Source organism: Fundulus heteroclitus, chromosome 1 (assembly GCF_011125445.2).
Source record: "Fundulus heteroclitus isolate FHET01 chromosome 1, MU-UCD_Fhet_4.1, whole genome shotgun sequence".
Classification (NCBI taxonomy): domain Eukaryota; kingdom Metazoa; phylum Chordata; class Actinopteri; order Cyprinodontiformes; family Fundulidae; genus Fundulus; species Fundulus heteroclitus.
In genome coordinates, this window is record NC_046361.1 from 20,534,651 (window position 1) to 20,551,464 (window position 16,814).

Below are 16,814 nucleotides of genomic sequence, written 5' to 3' on the forward strand. Positions count from 1 at the left end.
CGTCCGACCGCTGATTCTGTTTCAGTAGTTTAGTTGCAGATTTCCCAGCCTGATTTGTGAGGAGTGAAGACTCCTCGTCTTCTCTCCTAGTTCATGTCTTCTCTCCTGGCGGCCAAGCAGACACAGATTTGACCCTCGTCTCTCAGCCTCTCGTCAGTCATCGACACTCTGCTGGGAACAGCAGCGGAGGGTCTCGCCTACCTCGCACCATCCATCATTATTCCCATGCTGTCTGCTGCTGTGGCAGCTTTTGTCCGAATGCCCGGCAGCTCCTCGGACACCAGGGGCAGATGGACCCGGTGGCAAACGCCGGGCTGGAGACACACAATAGAAAAACAGCAGCAGCTCAGCAGGAATGGTGGGGGGGGGGGGGGTGGGGGGGGGGGGGGGGGGGGGGGGGGGCTGGGGGGATTTCTGACTGGACATGGTTAATGTCCTAATTTCTGAGCTTTATTTTTAGGAACAAATGTGGACCGTATGTGTGTGACTGGGCTAATTGTCTTTGTTTCTTTGCTCTTATTTCAGAAGCTAGGACAAAAGTATTCAGTGTCAGACCGTCGGTGTGTTTTTGTTGCCGCTGCTCATTTTAACTCTTTGTATTTTGGACTTAAGACTGTTTTGATCTTTTCATACTTGACATATTTGTAACCACAAAGTCTCATACTGAACATGTGTCCATTGATGCCCACCTTGGGGACATTTAAGTGGTTAAATCTTATTTCCTGTAATCCACTTGTTCACACTTATTTTGATTTGGTCAGGGGCCCATAGCTTATTGAACGGTTGCCCCAAATGGGGATCAGAACTGTAATCTGTTAAAACAAGATGTAATATAAAATCCTGAAAACAATTGAACATCGTATGAGTATTTATTTCCATAATTCATGGAAAATGCTAAACTATCTAGATAAATAGACTAACAGGCACATGGCTGTGAACTGCTATGTTTACATGTTTTAAATTTAAGTAAAAGGGTTTACAAGCTGATGAAGGGACAAATTAACCTGAAGCCATCTAATGTCAGACTCTCATTGTATAGAGGAGAGAACGGCTGATAGCATATATTGTTTGTGACCCTCAGTTTAAAGCCCTGAATTCAGCATTTGGTCCTGAGAGGAATGTTAGCAGCGCTAATGCCTCGGGGGGGATTTAAATTCGTCCCTTGATCAGGATGTTCAGTGCCGTTCTGCCAGAGGCTCAATCAAACTGAATTATTCTTTATTTCTGTCTTTTCCATTCCACCCATTTCATCTTAAATGGTGGAGGCAAAGTGTTCATTTTGATTACCGATCCACAGAGTTACTCCAAAAACAAAAAAGGCCCCACCTGTAGCCGAGCCCATAGAAAAACTCAGCGAGGATGCAGGTAGGTTCGCTTCCTTTTGTACCGTGTTTATTCATGGACACGCTCATAGGCTTCAGGCTCAAACGTTAATACAAAGAATAAAAAACCTAAAGTTGCCACAGAAGCGATCTTGGAACAGCTCAACAGTCTGCAGGCAACAAACGAAGCATTTCCTGGTAGCTTTGATTTTAAGAAGTGTGAAATTGAGCGGGGCACTTGTTTAGTGGATTTAAAGGGCTTTTGGAGAAGGGGGGGCTTACAAACATCAAGCACCTGTTTATACAGTTTGTTCAAAGGAAATGAAAGAGCGCTGGAAATATCAGGATTGCGGATAAGCTGCAGGGGAAGCAGAGACAAACGACCGAAACATAAATTAGTATTAATCAGGGAGCCGCAGATAAAAGCGTGTCAAACAAAAGATCTTTATCAGCGTGTGCGCTGGATTAAAGCCACCCAATGACATTTAACAACTGTGTTATCTTCTCTCGGCAACAATGAACAGAGCCGGGCCATCCCTGGACCGCGCTGCTCTTTATTACCCTGAAATCTGTGCATCGCGAGCCCTTCAGCTCAGATAAAAACCCGATTCCTGACGCATCTTTATCCATCACAGGTTGCGTAAGATCCAGCCCAGCCATGTTTACAGTCAGACTGCGATGAACTGGAGCCCAGTTGACGTTGCTGATCCAGTGAATTAAAACTGGAGCCCAGCCATGGCGTGGACATTTTTTTTTTTTTAAACCAAATGTGTAGTGTTGCAGAATATCAGCTCCTGGAATGAAGCAGCAGGAGAATAGAGGAGAAATGTTAAAGGGCCTCAGGCTGTGTTCTCAGTATGCATTACCATACCTGGCACTGCTTGAACCAAAATAAGGGAAGCTGTTGGGTGTAATAACCCGGACAGTGTGAAGAGAAATTCATTCAGATGTGGGTGCGTAGGGGACAGGAGGGAGGATGGAAGAGGAGCACAATAAAGGAATGGTCAGAATCCACAGAGACTGAGGTGAAGACAGAGCGAGAGAGAGAGAGAGAGAGAGAGAGAGAGAGAGGTAGGCAGGGAGGGATCAGAGGAGGAGAAAGGGAGGCAGGCAGGCTGAGAAAGAAGGGTGATGTCACCCCTAACAGGCAGCCAATGAGAGTCAGGGAGAGAGCATGGCCAAAGGAGGGTGTGTTTTTCTATCACTGCAGCATCAGCAGACAGGAGAGAGGGTGCACACTCAATTTCATAGAAGGGAGGAAGAAAAGGCGCAAGTAAATCAGGAAGAGAGGGAGGAAGCAGGGACGCGAGGAGCTGCCGGCGTAGAGGAGCATCACTCTGGAGGTAAGAGGATCTTCTGTAAGGAGGGGGGGGGGCAGGTTGTCATTAAAGGGAAACGGAGCAGTGGTGAACTGTGGGGATGGGATTAATTAGGACGTTAGGTGGAGGTGGTTCGTTGTGGCATTTCACCTTTTGCCTCGTCGTCTGCCGTTAAGCCCTACCTGCCTTCAAGGAAATCACTATAACGGCCCTTTTTTTCTCTAGTCGTGCTGGACTTTTTCCATTTTTGTGTCTGTTACAAGAAAACTATTTATATTTAAACACTTAAAGATGCTCTTCATTTACTTACTGATGTAAAAAAAATAAAGGAGGTGACGGTGGCACTGGGAAATTGTAATTTCTGGGGTCACATTTGGCTTTCCTTTCGCAAAGCACACTTTATTGCAGTTGAATGTTGCCTCCAGTGCATTGCATGCAACAGGGTCCGGTTCGACATTCATATTAAAGCGGTGTTGGAAACCATTGTAACATTTTGATAACATCTGACAGCTTATAATTTCTGCTGTGAACCGCCTCGCGTACACTTTGCTATCCAATGTGCTGAAAGTTGGGAAATGTGATATACGGAAAACTAGAAGCAAGGTGATGCTGGGATGTTTCTGTATTGAGTGGTGCATCGCTCTGCCTTTTGATTTGCTTGTATTGGCATGCATTTACAACGGCTTGGGAGACGTTAAAAATAACAATCAGCATGATAGAGAAACTGAAAGTCATTCTTAAAATCTTAAACTTTGCTCCTTCTTTTCTGCAGCTTTAATATAAATTAGAATTTTCACCTCCCCTCCCCCCCAGCTAATAGCTGCACGGCTCAATGTTAAGTACAGCCCTTGATTGCTATGCGCTGTGAGGAATTTCACTGATGCAGAGGATGAAACCCGGCTAGAAGCACAGCTGAACAAACTACCTCGTCTTGTGCGGCGGATCTGATTGTCGGGGCAAAAATATTTCCTGAAATGCTGCAAAGTGAGGCCACAGAAGAAGAAAAAGTGAAAACGCTGCAAGAACGCAAGGAACGATTGAGATATCAACAGGAGAGGGAGGGGGGGGAAATAAAAGAGACGTTCAGTGTGAAGGAGCCACAGAAGGGAAAAAGGGTGGGGCAGCGCACGCAGCAGACGGCGGAGGTGTTCCGGTGAAAAAGGAGGAAGTCACCTGGCTGTACGCTTCACAGACGCCTGCTCTCAGTCACTGCAGGTCTCTTGGATGTCCTTTAGAAAACCATATAAGATGAATTTTACCAGCTAATAATGCAGAGAGCCATTGTTTTTAAGGGACAGTGTCAGCTGGTATCTCTCCTCTGGTGATTTGTTGACACACTGAGCACAAGATCTCTCTGATGCTGTGATAATTGAAAGACCAAAGATCATGCCAGCGCATGTCTGAGCTTGCCAGGAGCTCGTCCGTTCCCGCCGTGCCTCGGTCGCCTGCAGCCCGTCCCAGATGAACCCCCTTTAAAAGGGGACCGGAGAAGGCAGGAAGGCCCTGCGCCCGACAATGACTTGTTACCATCTGTACGACATCCATAAACATGCAGCACACAAAAGATGAAGATGCAGCTGCTTCTGCTGAAGGGCGCCTCGCAGTCAATGAGTCAGTTTTTATGGATCCTCTGTGTGGCAGCGATGCCCCCCCCCCCCCCAGAGACCCACTGCTGGTCACATTATCATACTGCTTAATGCTGGGAGTTTTGTGTGGCAGTGGCAGCTAAATCTGCAGGCCGTCATGGGAGATGCTGGTGCAGCAGTGATTCTGTTGTTGGCAAAGCTAGACTCAAAGTGTATGATTTTTTCCCCCTTTGCTACAGTGTGGTGTGCGCAATGCAATCTCCACTCTGACGCTGACTGTCTAATTGAACCGTTCCATCAAAGAGACGGATAGAAACTAGGATTTATGTGACGAGAGAAAGGCAGGGAGAGAGGCAGGGCTCAGCAAAAAATAAAAATAAATGTAATAGAAAATAAGACAGGGGAGTACGGTGAAGGAAGCATAAAAAAAGATGACGGAGAGCAATGCGGACTTTATGGACAGGCAAAGCAGGCGACAGCTTTTACATGTTTGTTGCAGAAATGCACCGATCAGAATGTTGTGGCTGGTTACTGGTCTAGGATTTTTGTTTGCTATTACCAATTTTAGGTGGTTTGAATTTCTCTTTATGAACTACGAAGAGATGAGAACAACCATCTAAATATTTTTTCTAGCTTTCCTGCTGTTAGTCATGAAGCTTAGGAGCAGATAGTATATATATATCACACTGTGTGTGAGTCAAATAATGCTTTACACCTTTAAAAAAGACAAAATGCTTACACAGAGCAAATTCTAAGCAGCCAACTCTTATAGCAGCGGTTAGCACTGTTAGCATGACTAGCACTAGTAACTCTGCAGTTTTTCTTTCTGAATTTATAACCTTACCTTTTACATTTGGGAGTATGATGTGTTCACTGATCAGATAAAAACTGGAATTTGGAGTTTTGTGAATAACTGTTTCTGACCAGCAGCTGACAGCACTTTGCATTGTGCTTGTTCCCTGCGAGTACTGCAGGTCCTTAAGGAAAATGCAGTATGCTGGAAGGGTTATCAAAGGAAACAAGAAGAAAGGATTTCTCCAGGTTCTGTTTGCTGTTTTTAGGTCAAATTGTGTCTGAAGAAGATTGCCAGTCGAACTGATGGTAAAGCCACGAAATGATCGGTCAGATTTTTCTATTTCTGCCTCACGCTGTTTGGTTTCTCCGCTGCTTCCTGGTTTCTCAGCACCCGTCGGTGCCGTGTTGAGGTGGGGGAACTGGTGTTGTGTGGGAGGGAAGGGCCAATCTGCTCCGAAAAAGGTGCAGCTCTGGGTCAGAGCCGGGCAGCGCTCGTCCTCTGCTCCTCCGCCACCTGTTGTAGCCGCAGGACATCTGTGTTAGCTATCCTGCTCATCAAACGCTTTTACATGAACACGCACAGACACAACTGAGGCACGCCACCGTCTGCGACACAAACAAACACTCAGCAGAGATGCAGTGCACCAAATTAAACGTTCTCTAAATGTTGCCTCTCTGCCCTGATTACTTTAAGCGTCTGTCGATGATCAAATCTTAAACTCAGCAGTTTCAGGCGTATTCTGCCCATTAAAGCAACAGCCGGGTAAGATTATTAAAGAGGGAGCGCTGTCTCAGACAAGTGTCAACAATGAGGCTTTCATGTCTGCTTTCTTTTTAATTTCCCTTTGAGGATGGCTGTTGCAGCTACAGACTCTGCAGGCTTGTAAAAGACACTTTGGAAGTAAACTTTCTTTAAGAAGCCATGCTTGCAGTTGCTTGTGTGTATTAGGATCCATGTGCACCTACAGAATGCTGTCAAAATAAAGCCCCCCCCCCCCCCCCACCCCCCCTTGGCTTTTAGATATAGATTTGTGCAGATGGGAGTCAGCCCCCTCGGTGTCAAGCACAGGATCATGTCGACATGCTGTCAGGGTTTGGTGCAGAATACATTGTGGTGATTTAGGGAGCTACGGGTCAGGTGGATTGACAGGCGAGCTGCGGTAAATGATTAGAGGGAATACAGGAGGAAGAGGAAGGGGGAGCCAGGAGGAGGGGTGACCGAAATTTGCAAAGGTGACAAGAGGCGGCTGGATGAAATCCTGATGGAGGAGGCAGGCTGCTTTATTTCCCCCCTTTTAAATAGAGAAATTCAACCTTTAAATGTGTTTTTTTTACAGCTTCTTCTTCTTCTTCTTATATATATATATATATATATATATATATATATATATATATATATATATATAAATAAATAATAAGAAGAAGAAGCAGCTGTAAAAAAAAGATTTTTAAAGGTTTAAAGACTTTTAATATATATATATATATAAGAAGAAGGAGAAGCTGTAAAACAAAGACTTTTAAAGGTTGAATTTGAGATGATAACCCCCAAATCATCTCCCTCACGTTTGTTTTATGTCAAAAAGCCACGTCAGTGTTTACGCAGTCAGGAAAACATCGGGATCTTAATCAAACTAATGGATCATGTTAGCCTTCCCAGAAGAAGGGCTGCAGACAAAGACTCATAAAGATTCATAAATTCAATCCTGTTGAACCTGTGATGGGGTACGGAGCTCAAACAGAGGCGTCATGTATGGGAACAAATTTAATTTGTCAGAGTGAATCACCCTATTACAGTTTTCATAGCGATGGTATGGAGAGAGGGGGAAATGTAGAGTTCCTTTGGGCATCAAATAACACATGGGCAGTAAAAATGACAAAGGACGGAGCTGAGGAGTGGATACCAGCCGAGAAATTAATTACTGCCATACCAAAAACAAAAAAAACGGAGGACCTAGACATTGGGAATGCTTTTTAATGCAAGCATTTAAAAAAAAGGTACATTTATTGTGCTGCAGAAATGTAGCATTTAATCTAAAAAAGTGAATTCTGCTGGAAAACAGCACGAGAACAAAACTGCACATTGAATATAAGTTTACTGTGGACAGGAAGCTCCATATATGTTGTTCTGTTTGCCCCTCTGACACCGTCCTCATCTCCGACAAAATTACATCTTTGTTTTGGTGACAGAGAGAATTCCCCGCAGCGTCATCGTGTCTGGTCCACAGTCAGCTCCATCAAAGAGGCTTTATCGTCCTCAACAGTGACTATAATTAGACTGAACCGATTCTCTGTCTCCCAAATGAATTCGTCCGTTTATATGAGGTCTGTAGTTGATAGTCAAATATTTTTTTTCTTTATATATTTGTCTGCAAAGAATGAATCATTATTCACATGGGCCACGGTATGAATTAATTAGATTTGCATCAATTAAAGCATTGTGTTAGTGGAGTTCATTTATAAAAGATTGCGCTTGGTGGTGGCGTTGCTCAAAAACATTAGCTAAATGGCTTCTGGATAGATTTAGTATTCAGTTGGAGTATTATATATTATCCTTAAGGCTTCCACTTAAGCAGAGGGGCATTAACGTTTCCACCAAGGTAGCCAAACACATTTCAAAGCTAAGTCAAATAACATTATACTTTTACATAAATAAACCTTTGACATTGGTTTAAGCATATTAAAACTATTGAGTGTTTTAAAACTTGCCAAAACACAAGTAACAAGTCATGGCACGTTATCAAAGCTCAGCTAAATAAGTTCATGGTATAAACTTTGTCTGTGACTTGACGCTGACTGAATCCACCAGATGTTCACAAAGGCTGTACTACCTTCATATGTTGTTTCCTCTTTATGATGCATTTTTTGACTGATGTGACTTATATTCCGGAGTGACTTATAGTCCAAAGAATAAGATAATCACATTGTACTATTCAGATTTAAGGCGGGACATACCAGCTGTGACGAAAGCAAGAGCTGCCGAGCCCACAGCCAAACCAAAAACAAATATGGCAGCACAGGAGGACGCACCCATAGCTGCTGCTATCACATCATTTCTGTCAGAATCCACAATTTCTCATGACTACTGCTGCTTACATTTTTATTTGATACCGTAATTGGCTAAAACCAACCTTTGGTAGGCGGGCACTATGTGTTGTTTCGCCCACTCACCCACCCCTCGTATTCCTCAGCATGGTGGGTGACTCTTCATTTCTAAAGCTCGGGTCCTCTCCCAGATGTCTGCGGGCTTGAGAGTTCTTAGGATCTTAGCTGTTCCTAAGCTGTGATCTTCTGGACTGAGATATCTGATGTTTCTCCAGGTATCTGTTGGAGCCACTTCTACAGAGTGAGGGTTACTGCCTCGAATGCTCTGATGATCACGGTCACTTCTATTGTCTTCACCTTCCAGGCTCTTTCTAGTTATTTCCTGAGCCCTTGGTATTTCTCCAGTTTCTCGTGCTCTTCTTTCCTGATGTTTCCATCACTCAGGATGGCCACATCAATCACAGTTGTGATCGATGTGGCCGTTGACATATATGTATATATATTTATATATATATTTATATATATATATATATATATATATATATATATATATATATATATATATATATATATATATTATCGATTCAATGGGAGCTTGACAATCAACAGTGCCATCATTAAAAAAAGCTAATATATCTCAAAATGATGCAATCTTTATACATTTATTAAGCAATATTGACAGCATCTTTGACTTCACCGCCTATATCGTGACATTGGGACTCTCTTGGGAATTCACGTGCGATTACTCAGTTCTGATTTTCATTACATTTCACAGGGTGTTTCATTAAAGGGACATTGGTTTACTAATTTATTGATTTGTTGCTAAGAGGCCGGCTGCATTTTTAATGAAACCTCGGGTATACGATATTGCTGTGCTGCAGTGCTGCCGCTTTGTTTCATGTTTTACAGCACTGCTGAGGTTTTGAAGGGGGCGGGGGGGGTCAGTTCTATTGTAATTCATTATTTATCTGTAGTTCTTGTCTAATTTCCCGCTTTAAAAATATGAATGTTGCTTCATATCTTTGGAAGGACTTTTATACCAGTTCTCTTTTTTCTTTGCCAATAGACTCTGCAATACGCTGCAGCAGGAACACATGCAAATTTGATTAATTTGCATGGACACTATATAAAACAATGATTGTGAGCCTTGCAATGCAAAAGTTGAGAGCTGTGCCTCATGAAAAACTGTGATTTTTCTGAAATTCATTTATATTTTCGCACTGAGCTGTAACAGTCATAACAAACGGGCACGTTCCCTGAAGGGATGATCTGGATTGCAATGTTGATTCTGCACTGCGGAGGTTTTAATGATCTGAGATTTTCCTTAACTAACTAATGTTTTCTCAAAGTTTGGAAATTTGACTTTCAAATCATGAACTGGACTGATGGCGAAATAAAATTATGCACCATAGTTAAAGCCCAGCCATACAGTAGAACAACAACAACAACAACAAAAAATATGCTTATATGATTCTGAGAAACGCAGCACATTCTTCTCTCACATGTGAAAAAACAAAAAGGAAAAAAGAACAGCGTCCCTCTGAGTGTTAGGAATCCACCCAACGGCTTACTTATTTGGTGTGTTTACATCAAAATGTATTGATTGTGGTTTTGCTTCCTCTCTCCAGAACTACACTTCATTTAAACCAGCCATAACTGAAACAGATGGGGCATAATACACACAGGCCCGCTTACTCTGACACAGCATCCTCCAGTCGGAGCTGTTAGAAAACAAGCTGTCTGGTTCGGTCTGCTTTCCGCGTCTCGGTGTGTTGTTGTGACTGCAGGTTCTTGCAGGCAGTTTTTATCTGCTGTGTCAGCCATGATGTATTCATTAGAGATGGATTATGGAGCGTGGGAATGGATCACGTTTGGAGTGGGTTGTAATCCCCATACACTACCCTAATTTAATCTCACCTACTGTGCCATCCCATTACACACTACACCCACCACAGGCATGCGAGCGCTGGCTGGAGGACAGCAGACTAGGGGGCAGACAAGGTTAAAACGGGGTAATGTCAGACAAGGGGGCTGGAGACAAAGATGGGGGATAGTGAGAAAGGGCGTCAGATGAGCAAAAAGAAGAAGGAAATATCGAAAGATATTTGGCTCTTCAAAAGGAGGACGTATCTGGCAAGCATCTTACTGTAACTGTATCATTTCTGTACAGGATATAAATGCAGGAAAATAGTGCAAACAGATCAGATGATGCAAAGCGTGGAACCTAAAACCGCCACTTTCCCGGATTTTTTCAGACTGTTTACCATTTCTTTTTATGTCTGGCAACCGCGCCCTGGAAAAATACTCATGCCGCATCAACTCTTTCCCAAATTTTCATGTTGCAGCCACATGCTCAGTTATTGAGGTTTTACGTGTTAGATCAACACAAAGTAAAGAAGAGCCGACTGCATACATAACTTGGAGACATAAGGAAAACAATACATGGTCTTACAAATGTAATATAGATAATCTTAGAAACTGTTGTTATTTTTATATTAAGTCTTCCAATGATACCACTAAATAAAACTCTGACCTTCAGAAATAGCTGGTGAATAAAGCCCACTTGTGTGTGATTTGTTCTCAGTATAAATACCACTATTATGTGATGCCCTAACAGGTTTGTTAGAGGACATTGGTGACAAAACAGCATCATAAAGATTAAGGGGACACAGTAGACAAGTTTGGGAAAGTTACTGACTGCACTGAACCAGCATCATGGTTTAAAGCAACGTCCCAAGATTTAAAATGGTGCAAATGCAAATTTACATGGCCATCCACCTGAATTAGCAGGAAGTGCAAGGAGTGCAATTTTCAGTCAAAAGCCCTATAGTAACTCTGGAGGAGCTGCAGAGAGCCACAGCTCAGGTGGACGTGGAAAGAAGAAAGTCATTCCTGTAGAAGAGCTCTAAGAGTTTTTTTTCACACACATATATATATATATATATATATATATATATATATATATATATATATATATATATATATATATACATTTGTATCTCACAGAAATGTGAATTTGAAATATGAATTTCATAGTGAAAGTTAGGGGTTGCACTTCTGCAGTGTTCTTTATAATTGTTACATTACAATTCATTCTTGTATTCTAAGAGCCGTTTACTTTCCTCACTTTTACTGAAGAGAATCATGTCTGTGTAGCTGTTCTTGCAAGCTTCGTCTGACTCTGTGTCTTTTAAATCAGGCCGGTGTTGGATTTGTTTGGGTTCGCTCTTGGAATTCATTAGACTTAATCGGGCACGGAGCTGCAAAACAGCCGCACACCAACCCAGGCTGAAATAATGAGACCGTGCATCTTGTCTGTTTACACCAAGAAAGATCAGAGCGGTTGCTGTGACCACACTCGCAACGGGTGAGGTAAAGGCGCTTGTTTCTGCGAAGGAAAAGTCCTTTTGACGTAGGGATGTGGCAGGGACGGCTAAGGAGGCATCTGGGGCGAGGCTTCTTGTCAGTGTGAGGCGAGGATGAATGGGGGTAATCCCCCTGGGAGAAAACCCAGGAGCAACAAGAAGAAAGAAAACGGAGGGGTGCAGATGTCAGAAGGAGGCGGTGGGCAAAAACAAACCCCAAGGAGGTAAAGAAATCGGAGAAAACAGACAGAGGGGTCCGAACACTGCTAATGAGCTTAATGAGGTAATTATAAACAGAAGCAAAGGCTCAATCCTTCAGGCCTCACAAAGAAAAGGTGGGGCTGCTGAGAGAATGAAAGGCCGTTTGCTATCAGTGTCCTGTTAACAATCTTGATGGAAGCATTAAAGTTCGTTCCTGCTCAGGGCAATCAGCAGGAAGTATTAGAGTGCAGAGAAGGACACTGTGGGAAGAAAGAGAAGTGGTTAAAAGGGATGGGAGGGTAAAGATCCTGTGTTTGATTATACCAGCGTTAAGTGTCGAGGCAGAGGCATGCCTCCAGTAGTCGGTTAAGATTTTATTCTCCGCACTTTTATTATTCATATTTATTCCAATTGTTTTTCCCACACCCAACAACCCCTGATTCTTTGTATTTTTGTCTAATGTGAGCACTGCCTTTACCAGCGGGTTATTAAAGTGCAGACAAAGCAGCAAACAGTAAATTATAGTGACAGGGCTTGTAGCCTAGCATGCAGTCCCCTGTGTTTTGATCCATCTGTCGCCACTGGTGTCAAAAATGCTGGTTTTGCCTTTCAGTGCAAATAGAAGAAAAAGTCTCATACTTCCACCCAGCCATCAATCCCCTGTCTGTTTATCTAAGATCAGGTCACTGGGGTTTGCAAATCCACCTTACAGTTCATTCTGGGGATCCCCCGGTGTTCCCAGACCAAAATGGGTGTAAAGTCCCCTCATTAAGTTCTGGGTATGACCTAGGGTCACCCACTGCTGGGACTTTCCCAGAAAGCATCCAAAGGGAAGCAAACAGGAGGCAGCCTTATATGATATGCAAACCACCTCAGCTTTACTCATGCTAACTCTAAATCTGCGCCCAGACGCCCTACAGAAGAAACAGATTTTAGCCACCTATGCTCTGGGATCTGATCCATGTCACATGACCTCGCCATACCACAAGTGAAGGATGGAGCATAGGCAGACCAGCGAAGCGAGAGCTTTGCTTTTTGGCTCTTCTTCCTTTATGGCAGACTGGAGCAGTGCCGCATTATTGCAGACAAGGCCCAGACCCGTCTGCCCTTCTCTCACTCCATACTATCATAGCTCAGGAGCACGACATCAAGAAACTCCTCCATTTGAGGCAGAGACTGACCCCACCCTGGGGGAGCCTCCCTACGGTTATCCGTAATGCCTCCACTTTATTGTGGTGAAGGGGTTTGAGTACCTCCATGAACCTGGGAGCAATTGTGCCCAGGGTCTAGGCTCCTGGCAGGGGAATTGATGTCAGGGGAGACGTGAGACTAAGATCCTTGTGAAGGAAAACCGCAGCTATGGATTGGCGTACCTCATCCAGATAGGGACACGAGCCCTGGTGTTGAGCCTCGGATCCTGAGGTTTGGGCAGGCTAAGCATCAAAAGCCTACAAGAGGTCATCACCACATGGGCACGTCTACATGGGCCTGATGCCTGGGGGGAAGGATGCAAACGAGGTTGGGGGCCTGAGCCTGATGCTTGCTGTCACATTCTTGGTTTTCAGTATCCGAAAAGGTTTCACCGATCTCATGCAGAGACTGCCTTTGTTTTGGGCCTCGTACCAGCTGGGAAGAGTTGCTGAAGTGCTGTTGTGTCCTATATAGGAAACAGCGGTTTCAGCATGTTTTAAACTCAGCTATCATGGGATGGAGGATGATTTAGATATCTGCCACTATAGAAGGGGATAATGCGTGCCAGAGTACTGCACCGGGTTTATTTTCCTCCGCATAAAGGTGTGTATCCGTGTATATTAAGCTGCTTGTAAGCCTGACTGTGGAAGTCTTCGCAAGCGCATTAACGGCAGTGCAAAATCATTTTGTTTTATGTGTGAGCAGTAGAAGTCGTAGTATGGATTGTCACAGCTTGTTGGCTCAACGCTCTATGAAAATCTCATTTAGTTATTCAGCCACAGGCAAAGGTCATCGCAGTATTCCCTGCTCTGCTCTGGCGTACCTTTCTGCATCTGTTTTTCTTCCCATCTCTCGCTAGAAATGGAAACTCTTTCTGTCATCTGCCACAACTGAAGAGAAAAAATAGGGTAAAAGGGATGTGGCTGCAGCAGCTGGTCTTTGAAGGATGTAGCAAGGGGGTAGCTACATTTGTATATATATATATATATATATATATATATATATATATATATATATATATATATATATATATATATTCCTTCCTAGTCAAGACAAATCTAAAGTTTATAATGACTGATGATTTCACACTGAATGAAGTCTTCCTATTCTGCACAGGAAGAGCTTTTAGAACCAGAAGTGTCTTCAAAAATGATACCTTATCAGTGACAGAATAATTTGATTTTAAGATCGTCATTTAATGCAGTTCAGTTCTCAGTTTACAGAAATCATTATGATTAACCCTTATAGCCTTGGATTTGTGAACTTCCCTAATTAATTAATAACACCCTAACGGGAGAATATGTGCACCCTTGTTACAGCTCCTTCCTCTAAATGCTTGCTCAATGAGGCACTGAAGGAGAAACACAAACAAACAAATTGCTGTTAACTCCTTTTACTGTCGGGAAACATTAAAGTCAAACCTGTTTGTGCTGCGTGGGCATTACCATGACAACTTGTAAATTGTATAGATAACTCAGAGCGAATACGATTAATCATTTATGCAAATGATCTACCCTTGCTGGAGGTACTCTCATTGTTAATGCCGTGGGATAAAGATCCATCAAGCCCAAAACCTCAAGTCCAAGTTTGGGCTTAAATTCTGCAGTCTTTATTTTTTTTTTCTACTTAAAAGCAACCCGAGCCTTCTTCTCCAAGCTTGTGTCTTTTTTGTGTGTGTGGGTGAAGACATTTCTAGAAGTGGTGCTGTTTTTAAAGGAAACTTTTCAGAAAGGACAAAAACAAATATTGTTTGGGACGACAACGAGGCCTAAAAATCTTTTAAACGGATGTGTGCGATATTCCGATTTGCATGCATAAAAGAAGCACGTGTGAGTAGGTCACCGAAAGCGCCTCTAGCCCAGGGGCCCTCATCGTCTGTAATCCGGCGTTGCACTTCTTGTGTTTATACAAAACCCTAAAATGAGGATGACGAGCTGCAGAAAAAGAAAAGCGAGGAAGGAGGTTAGCAAAAAAAGCTCAGAGAAACAATATAAATATAAATATAGAAGAGGACGCAACTGCATCATCACTTTATTTTTTTTACACATTCACTGCGAGACTGTCTCCAGGGACAGGAACATATAAAGCTTGTCACTTTCTTTAAATGTCTGACTGGAAGATGACGCACATTGCAGCCTGATGCAAACACAGTTGGGACGGAACAGGTTGTCTGTTTACCCTCTTTCATATTGCGCTTTGCTGGAAAATTGGAACGCGCTGCGGAAAATGTCACGTCCTTGATCTCGTTGCACCACTACAGAGTGTCGCTGCGTGGATGTAGTTTGAGGGGAGACGACACGTGGGGATGGGGGGGTGGTGGTTACCGAAACGGGGGTCGGGTGCAGAAACAGGGCTGCGCGGCTCAGATAACACAACAGCGTTTGATGGTGCTCGGCCTTCCTCAGCTGGAGAACGCAAGCTGCTCCCCCTCAGACGCATGCCCGCACAGATCCTATTGGTCATGATTTGATTTACTTACAGGGCGAGACTGGTTTCCCGATGATAATGATAACAGATGCGATGGGAGTTAGAGGGCCACTTAGGGTTGAGGGACTGTATCGATGCACTGCCAGCTGGCAAATTTCCCCTCGGATCGGCCTCTCTCCATCTCTCTAAGTTCACAGAGGTTGATGATGGAGGTTGATAGAATGCTACCTGTAATTAAATTGAGTCTTATCTTGTAATTAGGGTGCAGCGTAGGGCCGATGTAGTCCACAAGCTTTTCTGGAGCAAATTCTTGTGGGAGGAGGGAGAGAGGGAAAAGTGGTGCTCCATACTAATAGCGAAAAGGCAATCAGCAGGGAGGGAAGAACAAGAGAGCGTGAGGGGGAATGACAGACAGGAGTGCAAATAAAAGATATTCAGGAAGAAGAAACTCTCTCAGCCGCAAGTAGACATAAGAGAGAAAAGGGAGTGATGGGGAGTGAGGAAGAGATGGAGACACAGGAGACAGGAGATGAAGGTAGAGAGTGTAGATGTATGACAGAGCGAGGGATGGAGATGGGGAGAAGGAGGTGAACATGTGGGAGGGGGGCAGGGAGAGAAATGTTTGCGGTGTGCGGCTGAGCTGGAGTCAGGAGGTTGTCATGGTGATTGGAAGGTGAGGAAAGAGACGGGATGTGCAGGAACCGACGCTCACATGGACTGACACATGCTGCCATCAACAAAATGAGCCATGCATAACAATACTAACCCGTCACACCCCGGGTAAACAGCGTCACAGAGACGCGCTGGGCTTTGTGAGCGGGTTAAACCAAAGTCCAGGAGCCGCATCACCATGCATACTCCGTTTCCCATGTCTCCCTGCTGTCTTTCATCCTCTGTCGGCCACATTTGAATGGGAGGCAAATCTTCTTAAACAGACTCCCCTGACTAGATGATTAACCCAAACCAGCAGTCTGCAGCTGCATGCACCTGTGTGTGTTTTTTGTGTTTGTGTTGGCGAGTGTTTACATATCTGAGCTTTGCTGTAGATTTGTTTGGCAAGCTGTTGAGGAAGGCTGCTTTTCATATGATTTTATGTGCCGTATACACAGATGGCATTCATCCATCACGCCACTCAATGTCTTACTCTTATCCAGCATTGGGTTGCACAAGTAATGGTCCAGCAGGGAAATCCAGGCAACCCTCTCCCTGACAACGCTGTCCACCTCATCCTGAGGGGATCGGTGGGAATGAATAGATCTCCAGGGGTTTCCTGTGGCAGTAAGAGAAAATGCCTTCTCCACTAGGTTCTGGGCTCTCTTTCCAGTGGGACACACCTGAAAGAGCTTCAGAGGGAGCTGCTTTCTGATCAGATGTCCATTCTACTTCAGCGAACTCCTCTCAATTGGGAAAGGCAGTGGGTCTACTCCAAGTTCCCCCTGGATGACAGACATTTCTTACCCTTCCTCTAAGGGTCCTTCGTACAAAGGAAGTTTGTTTTAGCCACTTGTGCCTGTGAATCCGTGATCTTGTTCTTTTGGTCATGAACCACAATCTTGTGACCATAGG

At 43.9% G+C, this 16,814-nt stretch overlaps 1 protein-coding gene across 3 annotated transcripts in view; it reads left to right on the forward strand.

The window, feature by feature from the left end:
• Window positions 1-2,499: 2,499 nt before the first annotated feature.
• The window catches only part of l1cama (L1 cell adhesion molecule, paralog a), a 63,700-nt gene continuing 49,385 nt past the window's right edge, over window positions 2,500-16,814 (forward strand). Inside the window, exon 1 of one of the 3 annotated variants that reach the window (XM_012866578.3) lies at window positions 2,500-2,665. The gene's annotated coding sequence lies outside the window, so the exon portion shown is untranslated. The remainder of the gene's footprint in view (window positions 2,666-16,814) is intronic. The other 2 variants (XM_012866577.3, XM_012866576.3) reach the window with 2 other exon arrangements.